General features: G+C 36.4%; 1 long non-coding RNA gene across 2 annotated transcripts in view; it reads left to right on the top strand.

Annotated features, from left to right (window-relative positions):
* Nucleotides 1-26,263, top strand: part of LOC110467584 (uncharacterized) — a 132,526-nt gene that overhangs the window by 102,023 nt on the left and 4,240 nt on the right. Inside the window, exon 2 of one of the 2 annotated variants that reach the window (XR_014954782.1) lies at nt 10,359-10,474. This is a non-coding gene — a long non-coding RNA (uncharacterized LOC110467584). Of the gene's footprint in view, nt 1-1,334; nt 10,475-26,263 lie in introns of both variants that reach the window. The other variant, XR_014954781.1, reaches the window with a different exon arrangement.

The following is a 26,263-nucleotide window of genomic DNA, read 5'->3' as shown; positions in this document are numbered from 1 at the left end:
GTTTCATTCATTTGTACTACAGATTACTCACAAATTGAGTCATTGGCTCAAGATAGAGGAATGATCAAACAGCTGCTCTTGTGTATTTTTAAATAAGAGTGATAGTGTGGATTGATAATGCTCTGTTCAATCACCGGGACTTTTGCTCTCTCCACCAACTGTAAGTTGTGCAGAAAAATCTGTGATAACCATGGACGTTCTCACATTAGCAACTGAGAGGGCTTCATATTGATGACAACAGCCATGAGGAGAAGGACTTGGATAGATTAGAAGTTGGACATGAGCTGGCAACACACGCCAGAATTCCAGAATCATAATTGTATCCTTGGCATCCAAAGCAGTGTGGCCAGCAGGTCAAGGGAAGAGATTCTGCCCCTCTGCTCCACTCTGGTGAGAGCCTCTCTGCAGTGCTGCATCCAGCCCTGGGGCCCCAGGACAGGAATGACACGGACCTGTTGGAGCAAGTCCAGAGCAGGCCACCAAGACAATCAAAGAGCTGGAGCACCTCTTCTATGGGGAAAGGCTGAGAGAGTTTGGACTGTTCAACCCGGAGAAGACTGTGGGATGACTTAATTGCAGTCTTCCAGTACCTGAAAGGAGCCAATGAGAAAGATGGAGAGAGACTACATAGTAAATAGTGATATGTAGTAGCATGGATTGTGAAAGAACAAGGGGCAATGGCATCAAACTGAAAGACAGTAGGTTTAGATTAGATAATAAGAAATTCTTTACTGTGAGGATGGTGAGGTTGATTGTTGAGAGAATCTGTGGTTACCACATCCCTGACTGTGTTCAAGGCCAGGCAGGATGGGGCTCTGAACAGCCTGGTGTAGTTGAGGGTGTCCTTGCCCATGGCAGAAGGCTTGGAACTTGATGATCTTGAGGGTCATTTCAAAGCCAATCATTCTATAACATCATTAAATATGAATTTGGACAGTGCCCAGAGGGGTTAAAGCAGGATGAATGTTTCCAGCACTTTTTCTTTACACTTTAGTGATCTTACTTGAGAGAGCCAAGTAATCTTATTGATCAGTAACCATATAATGTACTGTATTAATCATGTAACTATCAAATATAATAAATGCTGAAGGAAGTTGTATTGAGGTTGTATGGCCAGGTTTTAGTAGCAGAGGGCCTACAGAGGTGGTTTTGATACCTAAAGGTTTTTAGCCTTTTTCAGATTTGTAGCTTTGTAGATTTTTAATATATAGTTACATAGCTTCAAGTACTTTTCCTGTCCTCTCTCACAGTTTAGCGATGCATGCATACAAAGAGCTGCTTTTTATCTTATAATTCTTAATATTGTTTTGAAAGGTTTTGTCTCTTGATTCCAGGCAACAGTTCGTGTGAGAAGCTGCCAGAATCTTCCTCCATGTCCAACAAAGCCAGTGCCAGCCAGCTTCAGGACTGACATGCCACTGGTCAAGTGGGCCAGTTAGAAATGATGAAAATCCCTCTGTGATAACATGTTTAACAAGGATAAAAACAAAAAAATTATTGCACAGATATAACTGTAGCCAAAGATGAGTGGGATGGAAATGTATGAGAGGAGCAACTGTGCAGACACCAAGGTCAGAGGAGAAGGAGGGGCAGGAGGTGCTCCAGGCACCAGAGCTGAAGTTCCTCTGCAGCCCTTGGTGAAAAGCATGATGAAGCAGCTGTGCCTCTACAGCTTGTGGAAGGATACAGGGATCCAGATATCCACCTGCAGTACATAGAGGAGCCCCATGGTAGAGCAGGTGGATGCCTGAGACAAGGCTGTGATCCTGTGGGAGGCCCCTGCTGGAGCAGCTCCTGGCAGGGACCTGCAGACCCATAGAGAGAGGAGCCCATGATGGGGCAGGTTTCCTGGTAGGATTTGTGACCCTTTGGGGAACCCACACAAGAGCAGGTTGTGCCTGAAGGACTGCACCTCATGGAAGAGTGACCCCCACTGGAGCAGTTTGTGAACTGTTGCCCATGGGATGGACTCACTGGAGAAATTCTTGGAGAACTGTCTCCTAGAGAAGGCACCCCACATGGAAGAAGGGGAACCTATGTGGAACTGACAACCTCCATTCCCTGTCTCCTTGCTCTCCGGGGCAGAGGACTTAGAGCCTGGGAAGGAGGGAGAACTGGGGGGAAGGTGTTTTTAAGATGTATTTTACTTTTCATTATCCTGCTCTCATTTTGTTTGTAATAAGTTCCATGAATATCCCCAATTTGAAGATATTCTGCCTGTGAAGGTATTTGGGCAATGAACTCTTCTTAGCTCAATTCATGAACCCTCCGTTACATTTTCTCTTCCCTGTCCAGTTGCAGAGGCAAGGGACTGAGAGGTTTTGGTGTGTGCCTGGTGTCCAGCCAGGGTCAACCCACTAATTAAAAATACACATTTGATAGGGGTTTATGTGAGTGTGTCTATTGTGGTTGTTATCTTTTCTGTGTTCTTTTTGAGACAAAATGTTCCTCTGCCATATTACAGGTCCCATCCTCCTGTGACTCCTTCATGTTCAAAGTGAAATGTACAAATTCCCAGGATTTGGGACAGAGGAACAGAAAGACTTTCCTTTTCTGGTAAATTGTGCTTGGTGTGAGAAGAAATCCTTAATTAATATTTTATGCAATAGCTAAATTCCTTCCCTGATGTGTTTTAGATAATTAAGTGCTGCCTATAATGTAAACTATGGGATTAGACAGCAGGTGTATGCTTCAGGTAGCCATAAACTTTTTCAGAAGACTTTGAAATATCAATATCAGCTAAAAGGTCTTAGTGGGAAGGTAGCTACTGTGGAGATTTAATGGAAATTTTCAATATAGTGCCTTTGTTCACAGAATGATATCAAGTTATCATTCAGCTGTGACAAAAAGATAGTCAACTGGATGCTCCAAGAAACATGCATCCTCTTCTGAAGCCCACATGTACTGAAATTATTCGGAAACACCCTGTGCTGTTTTCAGGACAGGTTTTGTCAGACTCCCCATTTCCTACATTCATGACATACCTGCCAAGGGTTCTGCTTGAGGCAAAACCATTCTGCATTTGGGTTTTTCATCTCTTCCTCTAGCAAGGCTTTCCTAATTTTTTTATGATTTTTGTTGACCCTACTCTTTTCATGTTATTGTTTTCTTCCTTACTTTCCATACTTCTAAGGAAATACTTTAGCAGTTCAACCATCTGAATAATTGCTAAGAGAATGAGTGGTTATTGCACATTAAACATCCAGATGAAATGAATTAGCAACAGGCATTGTCCAATGGAAGAGATTTAAAATTTGTGAAATTATTTAATTTAAAGAAATTATAATTTTAAAAATTTAAAAGTAATCAGCTAACATAAAATAAATGCATAAAATATGGTACATCTTTATTTTTTCCCAGCATATAATGTGCATAATAGTTTTGACAGTTATCAAATTGTTATTTGCTAGCTTTTTAAGGAATATACATATACAAATATATGTATTAATTATTTCCAAGAGCTAGGAAATATTTACAGTGGATTTAAATGCAATATTTCACATGAGCAATTCTTTCCTTTTTACCTGTGAAAAAGGTATGTTTCACTCTGGTCTATCTTTCTGCTGACTTAGCTTCAAGAAGATCATGGTAGAATAAGTGATCAATACTAATGCACATTTTAGTGACAACACCATCAGCAGAAAGGAGCCATAGGTAGTCCCTGATGCTATAAAATGTTGACTTAGATATACTTATGTGATACTGCAAGTTTGTGATGGAGTTTCTAAAGTTTTTTATGCCTTAACAGCAGTTTGTTTTTACCTCAAAAGGAAATAAGAAAGAAGACACTTTAGACTATTTTTTAAAATATGTAAAAAAATATGTTGAAACTTTTGGAAACTTTCAAAGAGATTTTGTAGAGCACAAAACAGGAGCAAACACTGTGGAAAATAGCCCTTTTGTTGGGAATATCTCATGCAATTCTCTACAGATAGTCAGTTTCTTCTTGTTTTCATCACCTCCTGCAAGGTCCTTTTGTTGAGATTTAATTTTAACAGAGAGGTACTGAAATGCAGCACTGATCTTTTACACATAGACTGCTACTCAGTGTGTAATTCTGCAAGAAATAGTGACAAAAATTTTTTACTCATTGTTTTAACATTCCAGTGTAGCAACACTGTTATAAAGTTACAAAGAAAAATCAGTTTTGTTTCAATCCATATACATTGCTATGTAAATATTGGTTTTGGTGATCTGATATTCATTTTGCCTTTAGGAGCTGGGAATGAGAGAGGGAAGAGGGAAAGGTGTTTTTGACGTCTTAGGTAGCTTCTCATTATTCTGCTCTGGCTTTGTTAGTAATAAATTCAATTAATATCTTCAAGCTGAGTCTGTTTTACCAATGATAGTAATTAGTGAGTGATTTCTCCTGATCCTAATCTCAACTCATGAACCTTTTATTATGTTTTCTCTTCTCTTCATTTGCAGAGGGGAGTCACAGAGAGACTTTGGTGGGTGCTTGGCCTTCAGCCAGGCTCAAGCCACTGTAGCTACTTTTATAAACAGATATTAATTTTTGTTCCTTTAATTCCCCAAACTGACGACTGCTCTTCACATACATTCCTCTTAATTGACAGTTAGGATGGGACATGGTGCAAAAGGCTAAGTCAACACTCACAAATTGGGGAATCACATTTTCTAGGTCATTGTGTCTTTTATTTTCTATAGAAGAGCCAAGACAACCACCCTCAACCAGATGTTTGACCTTCAGTCATCAAAATTTCAGTGAAACGCCTCCAGGCACAGCACGTAATTTCCATTCTTGTGGCCTTTCAGACCTTTCATTTCAAAGTTGGTCCATTCTTTGCAGTCTGTAAGAATTCAGCTGTGAAGAGATTTCTTTATAAGTTTGAGTTCCTTTGATGGAAAGTCCAGTCCAGTGGAAATGAGTCCAAGTAAGAGCATGGGTGAAACAGGTGAAGGTGCACAGACCAGGCAGCTGCTCTTCTGACCAGATTGTTTTAGTGTCTGTCTGACAGAGACATTATTCATGGTAGGTAGCAATGTACACACAGCTGAAGTGCCATTTCTTGTAGGGAACGCTGGGCTCCAGGACAGCTTAGATAAATGGAGACAAGAGATCTCTGAAGGCTGCTCTTAGGATATCAGGTTTATTAGGGATGGAGAAAGGTCTTGCTTGGAGCTGCCAGACACAGCACGTGGTAAGGCATGAGGGGATGGGGGAGGGGAGAGACAAGGAAGAGGAGAGGGTGGAAGATCTAAGAGGGGGGAGATCCAAGAGAGGGGAAGTTCCAAGAGAGAGGGAAGGTCTAAGAGAGCGTCTGGCCCCTCGGAGACCCCTTATCAGGGGGCTTCAAGGTGAGCTGGAACAAGACTTGGGCCAATAGGGTCACAGACACTTGATGTTGCAGGGGAGGGTTGCAGGTGTGGGATGAACCATACATACATTTTGGGGTTGAGATAGAACAGTCCATTTGACTTTTGGACTTATCTGTAGGTAAGGGCATTGTCCAACCAGTAGGGGAGATTGTTTTCATCCTGGCTGTACTATTGTGAATAATTATATTTATCCATCCTTCCCAACAATTTCTGATTTCATCTTTTCTAAGCATTTGGTTTTGACAGAGATATTCATAAGGTGATTTTTATGAGTTTTAGGTATTGTGCTGGCATGATTTTTTCAAAGAAATTGATTTATGAACAGTATTTGATGAATTTTCTGTTTTTCTAAGGTTCCTTACATCAAAAAGAAAATAGTGTCTTCAAGCTGGCCATATTAATAATATTTACCTTAAGAAGAGGCCAGCTTTTAAAGATCATAAAATCAACACTACAGATAGGTATTGACTTCTATGACAATTGCAAAAATATTCATTAATGTAGCAGGTTTTATTTTTATTTCTGGTCAGTTTCTTTCACATTATAGCTTACTTTGACTTTATGTAGATAGTGCCAAACATAAAAGGCCATTCCTAACATGGTGAAAAATGTTCCTTAGTTTAGTACCTTCCAAGAGATTGATTTGGATGTGTCTATGCATTTTATTAAAGCTAATGGCCCCAATGTTTCTGATGCTGAAATTAGTTTTGGAACAATTTTCAAACACTTTTCAGAACATCTTATTATCACCTCTCTAATTGTGCCTCTCAATTGCTTAGATGACATGTCAAATATTATATGCATGTTTTCATGATGTAAATCTTTGATTATTTTACTTGTTTATTTGATGGTCAGCAGACATGAATGGTGTTTTACTATGCTTTTATTGCTCTGTCACACCAATCACAAAGAGATATATCTATTTCATCATTTTTAAAAAGGTTAATGTGACCATTAATCTCTCTTGAATGTATGCTACAGACAATATCTGCTTTATTGCACATTCATTACAGAAACAAATCTTTGCACATTTGATCAAAACCAAATAGACCCCAAGACCTCACAAGACCCCTCGTTTGCCTGAAAACTTAATTCAACTATTTTATTACAATCCCTTTAGTATTTTCAGTGAATTTGCTATCAGATACTGTAAAAGTATCTAGATGACAGAATAAATAGATATGCACATTTTCTTCTCTACCAGCCATAGCCTAATTTAAACTGTGCTAGCGGTGCTACTTCAGTGGAAGAGACTTTTAATTTGTAGACTTGACTCTTGATATTTTTTTGAAGGCAGAAACAAGATTTACAGTTTTCTTCATTAATAATAGTGTCTCAGGGGAAAAAAAAAAAAGACTTTGCTGTGTGCAATGTTGGCAGATGTCAGAAACCCTCAGATAAGGCTCTTCCACCATCTATTTCCATCTACGGGTGCCCAGCTCTATTTCTGAGTTATGGCAAATGTTGTGAGTCCCCTGAGGTTACCTATTGCAGAGGAGATAGAGAGCTGCAGCAGCAGGGGGTGAGGAGACCTGGAGCCACCTTGGTAGTGATATAATGGGGGCTATCTCTGCAGTGCCTGTTACCTGCAGGAATGGGCTTAGTTTATAGAAAATCCATCAGTGGGTGCTGGATATTTGGCAAGAGATAAGTCAAATAAAAAAATAACAGGCCTATGGAGCATCAAAGGAACTCTTGTGAATTTGAATGGGAGGATGCCCTCCAAAGAAATGAACCATTGCAACAGATATTTGCAATGTGTAAAGCACAGAAGTGTGTGCTACCTCCCAGATGTGACAGCTCAGGGGCAGAGAGTGGTTTAATCCTGGCTGCATGCAGTAGCCACATGTTTATGAACTCTGCTGGGAGGATTCTACAAGAGTGTCTGCTTTTCTGTTTGTGTACAGTTGTAATCCTTTGGACCCCATCTGGCTCTTTGTCAAACCAGTGCAGATGCTTTCTTATCTTATTTTTCAGCACTAGTACTGTGCTTAAATCATCTACTCTGTAGATGCCTTGCAACATTGATAAGAAAAACCTTATCTATTCTTGCTTAGGAAATCACTGGGAATGGAAAGCAATGTGTACATTACTTGTTTTGCAATTCTTTTTTTCTTCTAGGTATTCTGTTTCCATTGAAGTGTAAATAATACTTTGTTTTACATTGACCATGTGAGTTTTAGACTCACAAATACTTAAATCTATTTAAATATGTTTTCATCTAGTTGGGACTTGTTAAAGGTGTAGGAGAATTGCAAAAATACTTAACTCAGGAAGGAGAAAATAGCACAGTTGATCTATAACTGACATATAGTACCAGCCAAAATAATATTGTTTAGCTTTTCCTATTAGAAAGCTTAGCTGGCAAAGCCTACTTTTAAGAACAAGAAACAAGGTTAAGTACAGCATCTGCCATTCAGTTTTGGAAGGTGCATCAGTACTTGCTCTGGGATGTTGGACTGGCTTGTCAGTTTATAAAAAAAAACAGCCAAGAAATTGTCCTATGTATTACTATAGTCATAATGAAAGATAATTAAAAGTTTCAGATATTCAAAGTTATCTTCGTAGCCATACATGTGACACTGAGCAAAAGATTAAAAACTTCAGGCTCCTTTCCAAATCAAGCTTGTTATATTATCTTCCTCTTTAAGTTAAAAACAGGAAGGATCCGTCCTGTGCTTTCAGCATTTTAGTTGCTTTGCAAGCATAGTAAGCATGACATGCCTGCATATCCATAAACACAAAAGGGAGGACATGTCATCAGCATTTTCTGCCTTATTTATTACCACGAATGTCACAGGGATTAGCAGACTAAGTAAATCTCTCCTATTATGAGTAAACGTTACATATCCTGCAAAAAAAATATTAATTTCACTTCAACTACTTTCTCTTCTTGCACAACAGGCTCAGTTATGACTAATTCTTCATCTCGGCTATCTATTCATTGCCCTCTGTATTTCATTCAGAATCCCAGGGGTGTCTTATAAAGGCTAGATTCAGAGTTGCTTAAGATTTACCCTGGAAGATGTAAAAAGAAACAGAAAACATATCTACTCTCCAACCTGTTTTATTCCCTGAAGGGGTCACTTTCTGAGTTGTTTTTCTCTCTCTTTCAAACAGAGGAAGTCATTAACCCTGAAATATATCTTCAGTTGTCTTGTGCAGTGAAACAGGTTCAGACAATTGAATGCCTCTTCAAGTCTTCAGCTTGTGTCCCCAGTAAGCATTAGGAGACAAAGGTCAGCTTCAGCTGTGATACTTGTCCTTTCAATAACTTCCCACATTTTTAAATACAGAAAAAAGGAAAGAGAATACATATGGCAGTATTATATTCTCAATATGAAAAAATCCTAACATTTTTCACAACCTTTGTTAATTCTACTGGAATTAAATTAAAAATTAATTTTTAAAAAAGAGCAGTAAAGGCATTTTCCATCTAATAGGGATGTAAGTCAGGATTTCCTGATACTCGATAACCTGGACTCTTCAAAAATTTCCTTAATAGAAGGAAAACATTTGGATGAATGAAAAAATAACTTGTAGTGTCTTCCAGTTAACTTAAGCCCTTTGAAAAAGAACAGCAAGAAGACCAGTTTTTTGCAAAATGGCTATGCAATATTAACCATCAGAAAAATTGACCCAAAAAGCACTCTCATTTTTAACTGTCTTTTTGGTGGTTTTTCCTGCTTTTACTTTCCCCTCTATACATAAAGCTTTGATGAAGAGGAATGAAGGGACAGACCTAAAGACAGATTTGCCTGATGGTACAGCAATCAAGTTATATCTTTATCAAAGTGATATCCAGCAGAATGCACTGAAGATCAGTTAACAATATGGAAAAAATTCTTCAAAGACATATAGTGCTGCACTGCAGAGAACAATCAGGGATTGGCTGTTGCAGAAGCAAAATGAACCCTTCTGATCAACTTGTTGCCTAAAAAACCCCAATAATTTTCTTTTTTCGCCTGGAAGTTAAAGGAAATCTATGTTTATTTTTAAGACTAGGAGGTTAGCTTGGATACTGCCTTTTTTATTATTTATTTTTTATTTTTACTCTGGATGTGCTGATCATGTCTAAAATTTAAAACTCATTTTACAATTCAGTAATGGGGAATGCTTAATTTTTTTAATTGAACAAAAAGACTGCTCAGTACAGGAAAAGTACTTCCAGTCCAGCCCTACTCATAGTGCTTTTTGATTGCTCCTGGAGATGCTCTTTGGATGAAAGCTCCTGTCAAACTCAATAAAATGACTGACAAGGCCAAATTGGCATGCATTAAGGGAAATGACAAGAGAGAAGCTTAATCATGCCTGTACCAATAGATTGAAGCTGTTTCAGTGATCACACTGCCATCCTGTGTGTGTCAGTAAGGCTTCACTTTCATCTCTGTAGAAAAAGCTATGAGGCAAAAAGGCAATTGGCCTTGATTGCATGCCAAGAGAGCCAAACAGAAAAGTAAAACTTTCTTGGCACTGATAGCATAACGGGTCACACTAATACACTCTGCTGTGTTCCACAAAACAAATGGGCAAATTCTAGAGAAATGCAGGAATTCTTTTTGCATGAAGAAAGCTTTGAAGTATACCCATTGGCTCTCTCAGACCCTATCCCTGACCCAGTTCTGTCAAAAAAAAGGTCAGTGCTAAGTGTGGAAGGTTGTTAGATGAACAAAAGCCAGCTGAGTAAACATCAGGTTGGTCCTATATAATGGCTATTAGTACAATACTATTGCTGCAACTAATATTAAAGATAAGCTGCTAATTAGGGAAAAGTTAGCCCATCTCTCTTTCATAGTTCCAAGTGAGTTTGTTGAAAACCCACCATGAAGAATTTGGGTTTCTCCATAGCCAAAGCCTATACTGAAGGCTCAAAACCCCTCTAATAAGAAATTTAGAGCAGCATAGCTGGCAAACCTTTAGTTTCTTGGGGCAGAATTGGAAATACAAGAGTCCAGCTTGTAGATTAAACTCCTGAGTGTCTCCCCCTGTCATGTTGATGTTTTATATTTAATGTGCAGGATAGTCATGATAGAAGCATTATTCTGAGAAACTGGAGGCTGCCAACCATACTAGAAGACAGCTTTGGAAGCAGATTTTATTCCATGGACTACAACTGGCCACCCTTCAAGTATAGGTGAGTGAACTCTAGGACTGAGTTATCTTCTTGACCATTGTTCTTCTGTTTTCCTTATTTTCCATAAGTATTGATTAGCCTTGCTATTAGAGAAAAATAATCTCCACAGGACCACTGCTTTCCTCCAGTCTAAACTAAACTCATAGGAGAGTTGAAAATGGTAAAGAAGTACTGGTTCCCTGTGTTTTGAAAGAGGAAAGGATACTGCTGTGTCACACAGGAGTTTATCTGGAGTTATTAAGCCTAGTTTCAGTCCTCCATATGGGACGAAGCTCAGATAAGAGAGACAGAATCATAGATAAGAATTATTTGCTTTTCTCAGTTTTCACTTTTTTTATGTCTCAGTACCACAGGGTTGGGATGCGAGGTGAGGGGGAAAGAATGTTGGTGGATTTCTCCTATTGCTCCTTAGTCCATTCTTGTATTTTCTACTTTTATTTTTCTGTTTGCAAATTTCTTCCCTTCTGTCTCTGATCTAAGTGTGATTCCCATTCTTTTATTTCTTCATTCCTTAGTTTTGTCTAGTGTAAGAGACACCATGCATTCAGAGGTATGATCCCTCTTTTTTATATTAGGTCATCAATGATTTTTACTTACCATATCTTCAACCTCTCGTTCCACTTTATTAACAAATTACCTTCTTTCTAGATGCTATGGGACTTTGCCACAGTTTGTCTCCTCAGCCTTCCACTTTCACTTTTTGGGACTTTTTTTTTTCTATTATTTTTGATCTGGTGTCGTTCATTAAGCTCTCTCCCCTTTATGGCATGGGATTGTCTTTACCTCTTGCTGTAAAACTGCAGAATCCTGCTGGATGGTGGCTATTGGGACATCTCTTTCTGATATCTTTTTTCTTCTTTCCTACCCTAACTAATGCTCCCCATTTTCTATTCTCACTCCAGTTACTATGGCTTTTTACTGCACATTTTTAATAGTACTAAAATCCTCAGGAGATTTCTAAAGTCTGGTTAGAGCCATGAAGTGTTGGATAGGTTGGACTACAGTGCTATTAAAAACATATTTGCTATAAATTATGAGAAAAGATATGTCAAATTATAAGAAAAAATCTTTCTCTAAGATACAGCAAAAAAACCCCAAATTATTTTCAGATGACATATAATATATGTAGTACATCAATAGAATGACTTCTTTATTAAGACAGAACTAGCTTTCCAAGGTGACAATCCCTAAAATCTCTATGCATGACTCATTTACTGCTGGCAACTTGAACTGTAGCAGGCTTATACAAACACAAGGCTATAATAATGCTCAGTAGGATTAGGCTATTAAAAGTCCTAGTCGGTATTTCTTTTATGATGATTTTCAACAGAACTTGGGAATTTCGGATTACATGTCCCACCAAAATTCAAGACCAAAGAAATTTGTCTGAGATTCTGCCACTTCGACATTTACCAAATTCCCAATCCTACAGAGTCACTGTAAGTGTTAACAAGTACTTAAATGAAGTTCAGGTTTCACTCATGAGCCTTTTTCTTTCATTAACCATAGTGGGCTGTAAATCAGAGCTATTGAATAATGGCAATGAGAAATCAATTACTTATTATAATAATAAGGTATGGTGTGTGAGACAGAGGCAGATCCTACCCTTTGATTTTATGCCTTCCTACATCTCTCAGGTTTATTTTTCAGTTATAAACACACAAACAGTAAATTTGGTGTATTCAGAAAAGCACAGACCAGACTCAGAGTCCCTTTAAAGTGGTAACAAAATCTACCTAACACATATCATGTTCAGTGAATTAGCTAATAATATAACTTAGTAGGTGGTAAATGAGCTAATAAAATATGTAATATATTTCTATGTTGGAGTCCAAAACAAGTGTTAAAATAACATTTACCTTTATGTTTGTAGTAATTTGTATAAGCTGCCTGGCAGGAGGTGAGTGTGCTGCACTATTAAAAAAAATATAACAGGAAAAAATCTCATTATTTTTAGGTGCTATGAAAGGAAGTTTGTAAATTTTTCCCACAAAATGTGTCTTAAGAAAGAGCAACTAAGCAAAAAGGTCAGCATTGCATTTTAAAATTTAAGGCCCAAGAACTAAAACAAACATTATCCTGTGACTTAACAACATATTAGCCAATGATCAACAAACAGAAGAAAACTGGAACATTGTATGCTCTGGAAAAAGTTATAAAATTAATAACATAATGCCAATTTGAGTAATTTTTGCTGATTCAACAGAATTATAAAAGAAATTAAAATTTCGATTGCAACCTAGCTGAAAAATCTAGAAGAGAAAATTGTATCCTATGACTGCAAATACTGCAAGAATTGCTTTGAAATGTATTAAGCGTCATGTAGGGAAATGATGATGCTGAGCTTCCTTCTGCACAATGATTTTAATGGGGTTGCATTTGGGTAAACCATCAGGATTGAGCAGCAAATACAGGATAGAGCTTTATTTGGTGGCAGTGCCACTTGGCTCCAGTCCCATAGTTACTCAGACTTGAGAATAGAAGAGTGCTCCCATAATATTTTCCCAGTGTAACAAGTGGAAATATGCTCAATTCCTTTGAATGAAGGGTCAGGTATGTTAATATTTAATTGAACCTGCCTCAAATATTATCGCCTGGGGATGCCTGCTCAGGAAGACACATACATCAATGTTTAAATATAGTCCCTTTCCAAGGGGCTTTGAAGCATGCACTAACCTTTGAGCTTCTGTGTAAGCACTCTCTTCTGCTCCCTTTATCCCACAGACTGCTGCAGCTGGGACTTTTTTTGGCTGAAGGTGTAAAACGTAGAATAGCATCTCACAAATGAACCAGCCATGCTCCTTTGGGGTGGAGGAATCCTAACAGCAATTGAGCTGTATTAGAACTTCAGTAGCTAGAGGCTAAGTGCCATGAATATTCCCTCTTTTCCCTTTTGCTTGGGTTTCTTTACGCTACACTGAGTATACCTTGTTCAGTTTTGGGCTACTTGATTCTAGACAGGGATTTAGCCTGGAAAAAATATTTGTACTAACAGCTAATTTTCCTCCAGTACTTAGGAGCTAAGGAAGAGCTGTGATCAGGCTTTCCAGACAGGTACAGTGAAATAAATAATCACAGTCACCACAGAAGCAAGATGACAAATTTCTACTTTTACATATGAAACATGTTTTTCATTATGAGATTCGTGAGGTACTGAACAAAGGGACACAGAAAGGTACTGGAGTTTCAGTACCTTCTTTATATTTTCTGAAGATACTCAAAATTTCACAGCACAGAACTATTTTGAAGTATGAGACTGGATTTTTAATATAATTACCAGTATTTATTGTAAAATTAGGTAATTGCAATATTCTCTAAGTCTTTTTAATATTGAAGAGAGATAGATCTGGATATTCCCACTATCTGGAAATTAAAGTCCAGTATAGTAATGTAGTTTTTTGTTTCAGCTGTTCATGTTATCACTTTACTGGTTTAGAACACAGCAGTAAGTTTCTGGTGTCCCAGTATATAGCTAAAGCAATGTCTAGAAGGTATAATTCAAGATCATAAAACACCATACTTTATAAAGAGCTCAAAATGCAGATTTTCACAATTTACATGTCCCCTTAATTCTTAATATTATGTTCTATTGAAGAATAAATATTGATTATTGTGAGTTTTCTGTAATTGCAAATCATAAATACCCAAAAACTCTAAAGTAATTTAATAAAGAACATTTTCTCAGAAACTGGACCATTTAGGAGAATTGAATTGGAATATTGGAATTATTTTTGGCTGGAAAAATTAGGTTGAGATTGATTTTGAAATATCTTTTGTGTAGAACAATGTAATGGTATTCTTCTAAGGAACATATCAACATAGTGATATTGAAATTCTCATTAGAGCTGTAAACGTTGTTACAAAATGAACTTCTATTCCTTTCACAAATGAAGACCTATGATTCATAGAAAAGTATTTTCAATAAAAGAACATAGTAAAAGCATTGGTTAGCTTTTATTTGATTCATTATTCCTCTCAGTATAATAAATTTTTGCTCTTCTTTATGGCTAAGATGACAAGTGCCTTTTAAGACATGTTGTAAATGCTCTGTATCTTTATATAACCTTCATGTAATAATTTCTTAATACTCTTGTAGATTAATAATTACATGATTTATGAAAAATATATTGAGGTCATTTGATAATACAACTAGTTATTAATATAAGAATATTGATACCAACTGGAGAAAGTAATTACCTGGCAACACTTGAGCAAATTCCTTCCAAGCACATCAAGGCCAGAGCACTCTTTCTAGAGGATGTTAATACCATTTCAGAATTTGAGATGCTTTATATTAGAGTCTAATAGTTGGGGTTTTTTTCTGAAATAAAATAAAAATAAGCCCTTGTTAAACCCAATTGAGACAGCCTAAACAGGATATTAAATTAGTAAAAGGAAATAAAGTACAGCTAATACTTAAAAGTCATCTGTAACTTTGGGGGAAAAAAAGTTTTAATCACTCCTAAAGACTAATTTTAAAACACTTAGGTAAAGCTAATGTGGTTTACTGAAGTTGCAGTATAGCAGTGAAAGCAATTCCTGTGGAAAACAAAGTTGTTCACAGATCTCGTATGCTCAGAGCAGAGGCATAAGCTAAGATTTGGTGGAAAGAAAGGGACAGGACAATTCAGGACTCCTGCTCTTCAAAGACTTGCCTTAACTTCTTATGTGCCTTACGTGCCTTTTCTAGGTAATTTACTTGACTATTATTTTGGGGTTTTTTTGAATTTTTTTTAGGCTACAACCTCTAGACCTGTTAAAAGATATTTAGGGTATCCAGTCTCCCTAAGGCAAAGCTAAGTGACATAAAGGAAGTTTATCTATTTACTTTTTGCTTTAGCTATTTGTAGTGATTGTTTATATAGGAGGCAAGACAGTCAGATCCCTCTCCCCTTAGGGCAGACATTTCTGTGATTTTTAAGTCTTTTAATCCAAGATATTAAAGGGCCCTGGAATTTTTTTGTTTGTTTTGTGGGTTTTTGTTTTGCTTTTCTGTTGTCTATTTTGTTTTAAATTTTCACTTTTCAATGTAATATTACTAGGGCTAATGTTGATCATTATGATTACTTTACTTCTTTCAACCATGATAGCCCTAGGGCTGGGCAATAAAAATAGTGGAGTTATCATTTGGTAATTGCTTCCACAGAGACAGTAAATAAGAGCTTAACCCCATCTTTTCTCAAAACTGCTGTTAGCTGTTTTCCAGATAAAATTATTTGACATTTATCTTGAGACATATAATAAGCAAAATTATATAAGCAGTGACAGGGAAGCTCATAGAAGAAAAAAAAAAAAAACTACCTAACTCATTTACTCATTAAAAAAAAACCAAAACTCTAGAGTCCTTTTACCTTAAATGAATACACAGAACAGCTGTTAAGAGAGGAGGAAGTCAGTGGCAATAGAATTGAAATGATGGACAGTAATTTCTGACAAAAACAAAAAGAATTGTTCTTTCTTGTTTCAGTCTATTAAAATCACCCTGAGCAAAGTATTTTGGACTTTTGTTTGCAAAATAACCCTGCACTAGTATAGAACAAAAAGCAGAAAATAGGCAATAGGACATAAAAGGTCTTATGTTTTTTTAATTAAATGACATTAAAGATGAGAGGAGATTTTTGGTTTTGAACTACACTAAATATTTAGACTTGTGATGAATGAGCTAAAATGTAACCTTTGGTGATAAAGAAATATAGTGGTATAAAAATTTGCCTTCTGCCTATCGATATAGCAAGATCAATGTTTGATTAGTTCACAGATGGTAATTGAATTAAAGCTTGGAATTGCAATGGATAGAGCACTGATTTTTCCTGTTGATTAATCAAGAAGCAACAATTTAGATGCTGAGAGAGAAAAATAATTTTGCCAGAAAGTGTAATTGCTACTAAAACACACGTTGTAAGGCAATGACAAAATCAATAGAAGACTGAATCCATGCAGTCTGGGTACATCTAATTGCTCAAGATTATTCAGTCTATATTCTCTACTGGCTTTACACTACCTATAAACTTATTGATTTCAGCATGAAATTTGGTCTGGTACCTACAGAACACTCTACTCTTTTTTTTTTTTCCCCCTTTCTCACCAGGGGTCTTCCCTTACTGAAATCAATAGCAGAACTCACATTGAATCTCAATAATACATGATCATGGAATATTGATACTGAACATCAATAAGAGACATTTGTATGAAAAATGGGAGAAACAACTGAAAAATGGGGATTACAATGGCAGCTATAATGATGAGGCTGTTGCTTTGCTACAGTAGTTGCCTGGCTGAAATACAATTGAAAAAAAAATCTGTTTGCATACAGAGGCCTATGATAAAGATCAAGACTTGAATAAAGAATCCAAGAAAGCATATCTATGTATTCTTAACTTCAGTTGTATGAGTAAAGTCAGTAGAAGTCAAATGATGGCTCATTCAAGTGAACGAAGCATGTGTAAAAGATTTTTTGCTCCATCAGTTGAAATATACAAAATATGTAGCTACCCAAATATTTAATACAAATGTCCTTCAAAAGCTTTGTCTTTTTCTCCATGTGACTGTGGATTTGGAAAGATGTACATTTTGGAGAAGCAGCCTACCATTTGTGCTTTTCTGAACTCATATTTATTTGAACAAATGCATCGTATTTTAATTTTCTTTCTTTTACTGTTCCAGAGAGCTCAACAATTATTGTGTGATGAGGGTCAGACAGTAATTACAATGTGGTTTTGTTGTCCCCACATGCCTTTCAAAATCTGTCCAATATCAGGATTTTGTATTGCTCCCCAAGTTCCCATTTGAGCTAGTCTGTGCAACTGTCAAACTTTTTAGCGGAGTGACATTTAGACATGAATACTTCTAATGTTTCCATATAGTGTACTTTGCTTCCCTACTGGAACTATAAAGACACTCCTTTATTATGCTTTAACATATAATCATTACCAAAATGGGCTCAATTTAAACAAAAGTACTTTCAAAATCCAAAGCTTTGATGATTTGCTGAGGCCTCAGTGGCTGAATGAAAATATGCCTGCCTGTCTATTATGCCAGATGTCCCATTAGAGATATGATAGCTCTTTTCAATCTCAGTGATTAATATACTGTGACATCTATAGATGGATGGGAATTGAAGCTGATTCTATGTTGGAGGATACTATCTGGTAATTTAGTATATGCATCTATCTCGCCATATACACGCACACGCACCTTTTACATATGCAGATGTAAATGGAATTCTAGAAGATGTAAATGGAGTTCTATCAATTTGGCAAAATTTAATTATAATTAGGAATATTTTTAAACCTGTCTTGCTTTTAAACATAGTAATTTTCCTCTAGACATTATCCTGCCTTCACTTGCTAGCCTGCTGAATACGATCTATACTTATATACATCCCACATTCTACTGAAATGGAAGGCTGCTGGAAGCCTACAGTCCATGAATGAGGATTTACAAGTTTGAAGGAAAGCATTTTTTCCCATGTCACAAGAAATTAACATTTTTATCATAGCCATGGAAAATGAGAGATGTGGACCCTGGCTACTTAAAGAAAACACATTATTTTGGAAGATTAAGCAAAATCTTGGTCAATTATATTAGCAACACAGAAATTTAATGTGATCAAAAGTATTACCTGGAAAGCTGCAAAAGCTGCAGATCTCCAAGCAGATCATATCACATACCCAGCATCACAGTAGAAATTAAGGTGGTTAACTGAAAACCATGTCTTCTCAAATAAGAGAACCAAATGGTTAAGTTAGGTGACTGAGAAAAGTCAAATGCAATTTTCAAAACTGAGACATAAAAAGCAGCTCATTGAATGCAACCCTCTGCCCTTCAAGAGATTCCTGTGGAGAGGGGAACGTAAGATACATGCTGGACTTGCGAATTTAGGACTGAGTTGCTCTGTGATAAAATATATTCTGGGAGCGGAGATTGGTTCAGTTGGACAAATCATAAAAATCACAGAATATGCTGAGTTGGAAGGAATCCATCAGGATTGTTGAGTTCCAGCTCCTGGTGCAGGACACCCCAGGAATCACACCATGTGCCTGAGAGCATTGTTCAAACAATTGGTGAACTCTGTCAGGCTTAGTGCTGTGACCACTTCCCTGGGGAGCCTTTTGTAATGCTCAACCCCCCTCTGTGTGAAAAACCTTTTCCTGATACCCAACTCAGCTTTATGCTCTTTCCCCGGGTCCTGTCCCTGGTCACCACAGAGGAGAGATCAGTGCCTGCCCCTCCTCTTCCCCTCACAAGGAAGCTGCAGACTGCAATGAGGTCTCTCAGCCTCCTTTTCTCCAGGCTGGACAGACCAAGTGACCTCAGCTGCTTCTCATATGGCTTCCCCTCAAGGCCCTTTGCCATCCTGGTGGCTCTCCTTCAGCCTCTCCTCTTCAGACTGGTCTTGGGTAAAGTTGTATTTGTGAGACTCACTGTTAACTGTTAGGTAAGGTTCAGCAATTTTCTGTCTGAAAGTCTTCACTATCTTTCCTGTAAGTGCTCTGACTTCCAGGCTAGAGAGAAAGGTTTGGTTTTGTGAGGTTCTTAAGGAGCAAGGCACTCTACAGTTCTTTGATTTCTCTTTCTCGCTACAAATATTCATGGCAGTTCTGGCATTTGTAATGTAGATACTTATTGACGGAATGAGAAAGAAATAACATTCACATTTTAGTAGTTAAGAACAAAATCCTGGTATTTTCCTCACTTATAATGGTTAAGATAATAAAAAATTAGGGTAAAAATATATCAAAGACCAGTTACATAGTTCAAGCAGTTAGTTTATGCTCACTAATGTTCTTATGAAAATAGTTTTTTCAGAATATTTGGGGAATATATATATTGTAAAAACTAAAACTCAAAACCATTATTCCAAACTCAGAAATCTTGATAGAATTAAGTATACAGATATATTTTTATATAGTGTAGCATCTTCTGTGTATATACATGCCTACAAATAGATATCTACAACAACTGCCATAGAATATGTAATGGGCAGTTATGCTGAAGACCACTTTGAGGTGATATACAGCAACCATAAAGCAACAACACACAACAGTAATACCTGAGCAGCTTTCCTTGTTCACAGACACCTCAAGAAATCTGCTATGATTTCATGCAAAGTCCTGTTAATTACTCCAAGTCTGCACTTCAACTACTTCACTTCATGAAGCCTTGATCTCTACCTGGAGTTGCTGGAGAATGTAATTTATTTGTGTGCATTGTCTGTACAGGGCATGGGATTAGGCATCTGTACTTACTTGAGTGGGTGCTGCTAAGTGGTCATCACTCAGGATCTTAAGTCTCTTACCCATTGACCTAAATCCAGGTACTTAATTATTTCCCCCATCTTTAAAAGTTTTCCTGCTTGGGGATTGATATGAAATCTTGTCTGTTAGTATCCACAACATTGTAATTGTTGCTTCATTAGCTAAAATAAGTTTAGACTTTGATTTATATTCAACATTTTTAGCTGCATCTCAGTGTCACATTTATATTTCTTGGTTTAGCCACTTATGGGCTACAGCGTTTAAGGATTTGTCTGTAATAGTTCCCAAATCTCTATTTAGGTTGATACCCTGATGCTCATTTTCCATTTAGCATCTCTACACGTTTACTTTTTTTGCGATCCAAACTCATTAGTCTGTATTCATCTGCATTTGTCATCCATGAGCCAGGTGCATTTATTTTTTACATCATTATGTATTGCACTGCTTTTCTTCATTTGTGGTTCTTTCTAAGCACAGCTGATAGAGTATTAGGAACTAATCCCAAACTCACCAAATTGATTTGAAGAAAAGAAACACAGAGGTTGGTTCCATACAATTTATACAGTTGCCTACAACAACTTGGACAGGTATTGGTAAATCACAAATCTTCATTAATTACTCTACATTCATGAATTATCAGCCATAAATCATTGTTCACATTTTCCTCTCTGATATTTACTGTTCTTTAATTTTTTTTAATTTCTAAAATGATTGTCATCCCACGGCAAAGAAGAAATTGGCATGATGTTTTGAGGCAAGTAAGCATACACCTCAAATATAAATAATCCTATTTCACATACCTTCAGTGCACTTGCTTATCTGAGGGTGAATGGTTTTCTTTCATTAGCACAGCTGAATATACTGTGCTTCTCAGATGCAAAAATGTGTGAATACTCTATGAATGACTACACAAATGGACATTGATTTCTTGCCTGCTAATGCATAACTTTATCATTATTTTTTTAAATTTAGTTTCAAACTATATAATTCAGTTGAATCATATTTTACTACTTGGCAAGGTATGGAACTCTGATTATAAATCAGATACCCCCTTCAGATATCTGCTGGAAGCACAATCTGCTCTATGTAAAACACTACTTGTGTGGGTTTCTATTTCATGTTTATCACTACATTCTACTCAATCTGATCAAAACACTGATGATCTTAAATGGGCTTTCCTACAGTATTATACTCTTTAAACTCTGTTGGTTTTTTTGTTGATTTATTCATTTAATCTTTCTCCTTTTCTCACAAGGAGGAAGGTCCTGACTTCTGTTGCCAGGACCTGGACCTTAGTTGACTTTATGCCCAACTCTATCATTTTGAGAAAACATAAAATTTAAAGTGGTCCTTTGCATTCTGTATTTAGGACATTCTTAGTGAAGCTGGCCTCTAAGATTTATTCAGCAATATCTAGAAATTTGCAGACAGGCAGAGTAACTGGAAACAGAGAAATGTATTTCTCATTAGAGAAATATGGACAGATACACCAAACAGTAAAAAGAGTGTGTGAAATTTATCTATTTACATACTTAAAAATGTTCTCCAAAGCAGTTTTAAAAAATCTGCTCACACATTTAGTGCATGAGAAGCTATTAAGGGAAATACAACTAACTTAAATTAAATGTAAATGTAAATGCATGAATGGGGGAGAGGAAGACTGCTGTTCTGAGCCATGTCAGGGTTACTTTTTCCTCTTGAATGAGAAACAGTGTAAGCACAGTAGTTCCAAAACTCCTGTAAAGCAATAGAAAGACTTTTGGCAGATAGATCAGGTTTGCATAGACTGAAGATCCAAGACTAAACAAAACATGCTTATTATCACAGAATGGTAACTACCCAAGTAAAACCAGTTCTTAGTAAGCTGTTCTGCCCCTGGTCATTAATTAGCCTTGTGTAAGCCCTGCATTACAAGGTGAATGCTAGGTTCTCTTTCTCTACTCATAGATTGAAAAATATTGATGTTTATAAAAAAAAAATCCTCCATCAGCCTTGAATATTATGAACTCTTTCTGTTCTTTTGTTCACATCAAATTCCCTCTGATTTTGTAGTACATATTTTTACTTACATACTGCAATTGCATAAATAATTTCTCAGGGAAAAAGCTAGCGTATAATTTTCAGAGCTTATTTAAGCAGGTATTTTAATATTTATAATACATTTAAACTAGAAGGCAGTTACATCCAAATAGCCTGATAAACTGATATTGATTTGTTTAACTGCCCTAAACAAAATGGATAGTATAATTTCTCTTCATGATTAATAAATGCTCTGTTTTTTCCATCTTTTTTTTAATGGTTGGCAGAATGTTTGGGGAAAACTGAAGTATCTTTTGAAAACTGCAACATTAATTTTTTAAAAATTTATTTTTATGTTATATTTAGAACTATGATCATTGCAAAGATTTATACTCTCACAAAACATAATTATGAGATTTCAAAAAAATAGATTTAATAGTTCCCTTTAGAGAATATGAAAATTATTTTAGGAAGAAGTAACTGTGAATTATACACAGTGACATCTATAATATTCATGTGAAAAGCGTACAAGCAAATGTGAAATTTATGAAAACTCCCAGTCATTCATTGCTCCTCAAAACTGAATGAAATAATAAAATTTCTGCTGGAACATTCTCAGCAGGCTTTTCAATTATATAAGAGTCATTCACCATCTGTCAACCCCCATATCTGGTTATTTATCTATATGATGACTCACTGCAGGATGCTGTAAGTATCACCATTATTTAATCAATACTCTGTCTATTTGCACCCCTCTTGACAGCTTGTGTCCATATCATTCATTCATTGCCAGCCTACCATCAACATGCCAAGAAAGGCATCTCTGGCTGCTGTCTCAGGGCAGCTGCTGCCTTTCGACACATCTGTCCTGCATCCACCCCATCACCACTGAGTCCATTCCCATTGCAGCACCAGTAACCACAAAGCTACTCCAGCCCATGCCTCTCCTAAAGGAAGAATGGAATCTTGCCCGGGAAAGTTGACATCTTGAGAAAAGATAATCATCTAAAGAAAGAGTGAAAAGGAGACAGAGCCTCTCCATGGAAAACATCAACAGGGTCTGGTGCAAGGAAAATTGCATAGATGTTCCTTATTCCATGTAGTTCAAATTGTTCCTTGTGGGAGAGAATTCCTCTTATCAGTCCTCTCATACAGGAGATCATGGAACCAGATACAGTCTGTGGAGTGGAAATACCTGAGATTATTAATTAAAAGGTGACTGCAATGCTGAAATTTGCTCAGTAGGAATGCTGAGTAATTTACTATTACCAACAATGGGAAGAGCTTGTAGAGATATTAAAAAAGAAAAACCTGTGAGACAATGTGCAAGAGTTGCAGATGCATTTTGCAAAGAAGCTTTTGCTACTATACCCACAAATTCAAATTTTATTAACTCATGCAATGAAAATCTCCGAACTAATCAGCAGATATTACTACAAAATCATTAGGCTGGCATCAAGTTTATGTTTCCTGGTAATCTGGTAGATTTCCCTAGGAAAGTTGAGAAAAGGTTCTCTTTTGAATTCTACTCTGTTTGTATGCTTTATGCAAGCAACCAGTCTAGATTAACTTAATCAAGGGCTCTTTATTCTATGTGATAGGAATCTGTTAAAGTTTCCATGTGGAATAATTAGTCAGTGGACAAGATGTCCTATCTACAATAGCCTCTCTTGGAGAATATACTAACAATTTAATTAACTTTCATCAGTGAGAGTGGAAAGGAAGGAAAGTAGTGAAATGTTTCTTTAAGCACAGTAAAGAAAGGAACACTCATTTGCAACAGACTTCCGTTTGGTTAGTTAAATTTTACAGTGGCGCAAAATATGGTTTCTAGATTTGTTATTAATTGACTATAGAGTTTTGAAATCTATCAGAAGTGAGGGTCAGTTATATAAATGTCAATTTCACTGGTAGAATGAAACAGAATTTCAAGTTTAATGAGAAATGCTTATCTGGAGTGGGAATAAGAGAAAAAAGTTATTACAACTTCTAATGGTATAGATGTACAGGTGTTAAGATTTAACCCTGCTCATGGGAGAGGTTGAAACAATTCTCATCAATAATGCAGAATAATAAGGATAATGGCATGAAAATCATATATCACCCTCTGTTTGCACCCAGAGTATCATAAATTATTACTTTCTGACATTAGGTTAATCGGTGTACATAGATCCCAGGAAAATATTTTCCAGGTCTTTTCCTCTTCTGGCTTGTTTCCTGCCTCCACGGAAGGAAGAGTCACCTTGAAATTTGAATGATCTTACTCTTTTCCCTCATCTCAACATAGAGCATCCACACAGAGCATCTTTCCGTCAGTGATGGAGCAACAAAACTCCTTTCTTAGCTATTTTAAGTAAAATAATCAGATGTATAAGTGCCTAAAATATAGGAAGTGATTATTATTATAAGAGGTGACATCATGAACACAATTCTGCACCTTATATAAATAAAGCAGGTAATAAATATAAATGAGGAGATAAAGCTACAGCTAAACTATGCAGAAGAGATGTAAGAGATTAATGTATGCTAATAAATTTCCCTTGAAGTAAGGAACAATAGCCAAGAAAGGAAAACTTGTCCTAATGATATTAGATAGAAAAAATATGGATAACAATTGCTGGCAAAGATTCTAAATGAGGAAATTCTCATCTGCTTTCAAGCAATTTTATCTCCAATATTTGACCAGCATTAGCACCTGACACACGTGAATGGTCAAAACTAGAAACTGGTTCCCAACTTTGAATATGAATTACAATACAAGAGCACATTCACTTAGAAAACCCTCAGAGAAGACAAACCCTCAGAGAAAAAATCCTGACAATTTTCAACTTCCAGCCCAAGACTGATTATCAGAGATCTTCTCCCTACTGCAACAAAAGTAGCAATTAAAAGAGGAAAAACAAGTCCTCCTAGAAGGCCAGATGTAACCTAGGCAACTTGAGAAATATATGAGGAAACACAGAATACACATAATGTGCTTATGTGTTCTTGCAAATACATAAAAATAAAATACTTGTTTCCTTTAAATAAACAGAATAATAAATTCTGAAGCATGTAGCATGTTATTGTACAAAACTGGCAAGTAATGGAACATTTTTAATGCTCACATAAATTAAACAAATATGAATTCAATTGCCATGAATAGGTTGGGACTTCCTCAGAGTACTCTAAGGAGACACATTCCTTCTTCTAACTAAAATGTAAATGAAAATGGCCTCTTGCTCAATAATAAACAGATTAATTAATCAATCTGTTATTTCTTTGGTTTTTTGGGGTTTTTTTACATTTCTAGCAGAATATACAGAATCAAAGCCTACAGTATACTGAAATATTGTCTAATATTTAGTAGATTTTTCTTTTTGCTATTGTTTGGAGAAGCAATAATCTAAGAAAAAACAATTATATGCCTTTTTCCTGATTTTGAAAAATGGAACTCAACTCTTCAAAATGCTTCTAACTGTATGATATAATCACATCTATGAACTCAATATTTTTTTTTGTTGCGCAGAGAGCTGCAAACCAAATTACCCATTTTGCAGGCTTTTGCTTTGTAATCCACTAGCCTAGAGCATCGGAAAGACATTCTTTGAAATTGTGAATTCTAATAACCTTTGCATGAGTAATCTGTCCAGTCTCTGATACTTTAGTGTTCTGTTGATCTAGACAAGACCGGCATGTCCAGTTAAAGAAAATGAAATGCAGTTAAAATAAAATTCTACTCATTTAAATTGGATACTCCCATAGAATTGCTCATACTGGCACTCAGTTTTTCTGGGACCTCCTGCTGCATTTTTGTTCAAAGAATAAGATTATTAATTCAAAAAATTTAATTTTTTAGGTTCTATACTTCAACATGATCAATGTTTTGTGTGTAAATTTGATTTAGATTCAAATCACAATTTATTGAGAAGCTAGCTCTAAAATTTTGTGAGAACTCCATTTTAGGATAGTTTCTTTAAGCAGATGGCTGAGTTGGTTAAGAAATCAGGCTTTGTCAGTCAGTAGACCATTTTTCAGTAAGGATATAATCCATTGCTTAGTACCAGAGTGGTCTAGACATGTAATTCCTTTCTGAAGTTTGATAAATTAGGAGAATGATTGTCAAAAATAGACAATGTGTTGTCTAGACTAGAGTAGACTAAAAAGAGTAGGGGTTATGTGATAAAGAGCCAGTGCAAAGTTACCCCTCAGCACACTTGACACCTGGTGAGATTTCTTGATATTTATTAAATACCAAATGGTGACATTTAGGAAGGCAAAAACACATAACCTGCTACTAATAAGCTGTCAAGATGCTATTGCCTATATGAGCGTAACTAAAATAGCAACAGATATGTTTATGTATACAAATGCATAAACATATATACACCAGAAGCTACAAAATCACTAAGCCATATGCTGGTCTGTGTATTATTTAGCATTTTATTGTTCACTTATCATATTCTGTCTTCAAAAGTTACAAGGTGTACAACTGCTCATCCCCTTTGTCCATTCACACCACTTGGCTCTGGGA

Source organism: Lonchura striata, chromosome 4, assembly GCF_050655825.1.
Source record: "Lonchura striata isolate lonStrDom1 chromosome 4, ASM5065582v1, whole genome shotgun sequence".
NCBI classification, from domain to species: domain Eukaryota; kingdom Metazoa; phylum Chordata; class Aves; order Passeriformes; family Estrildidae; genus Lonchura; species Lonchura striata.
Note: the sequence above shows the minus strand (reverse complement) of the source record. Positions and strands in the feature narration are given on the sequence as shown.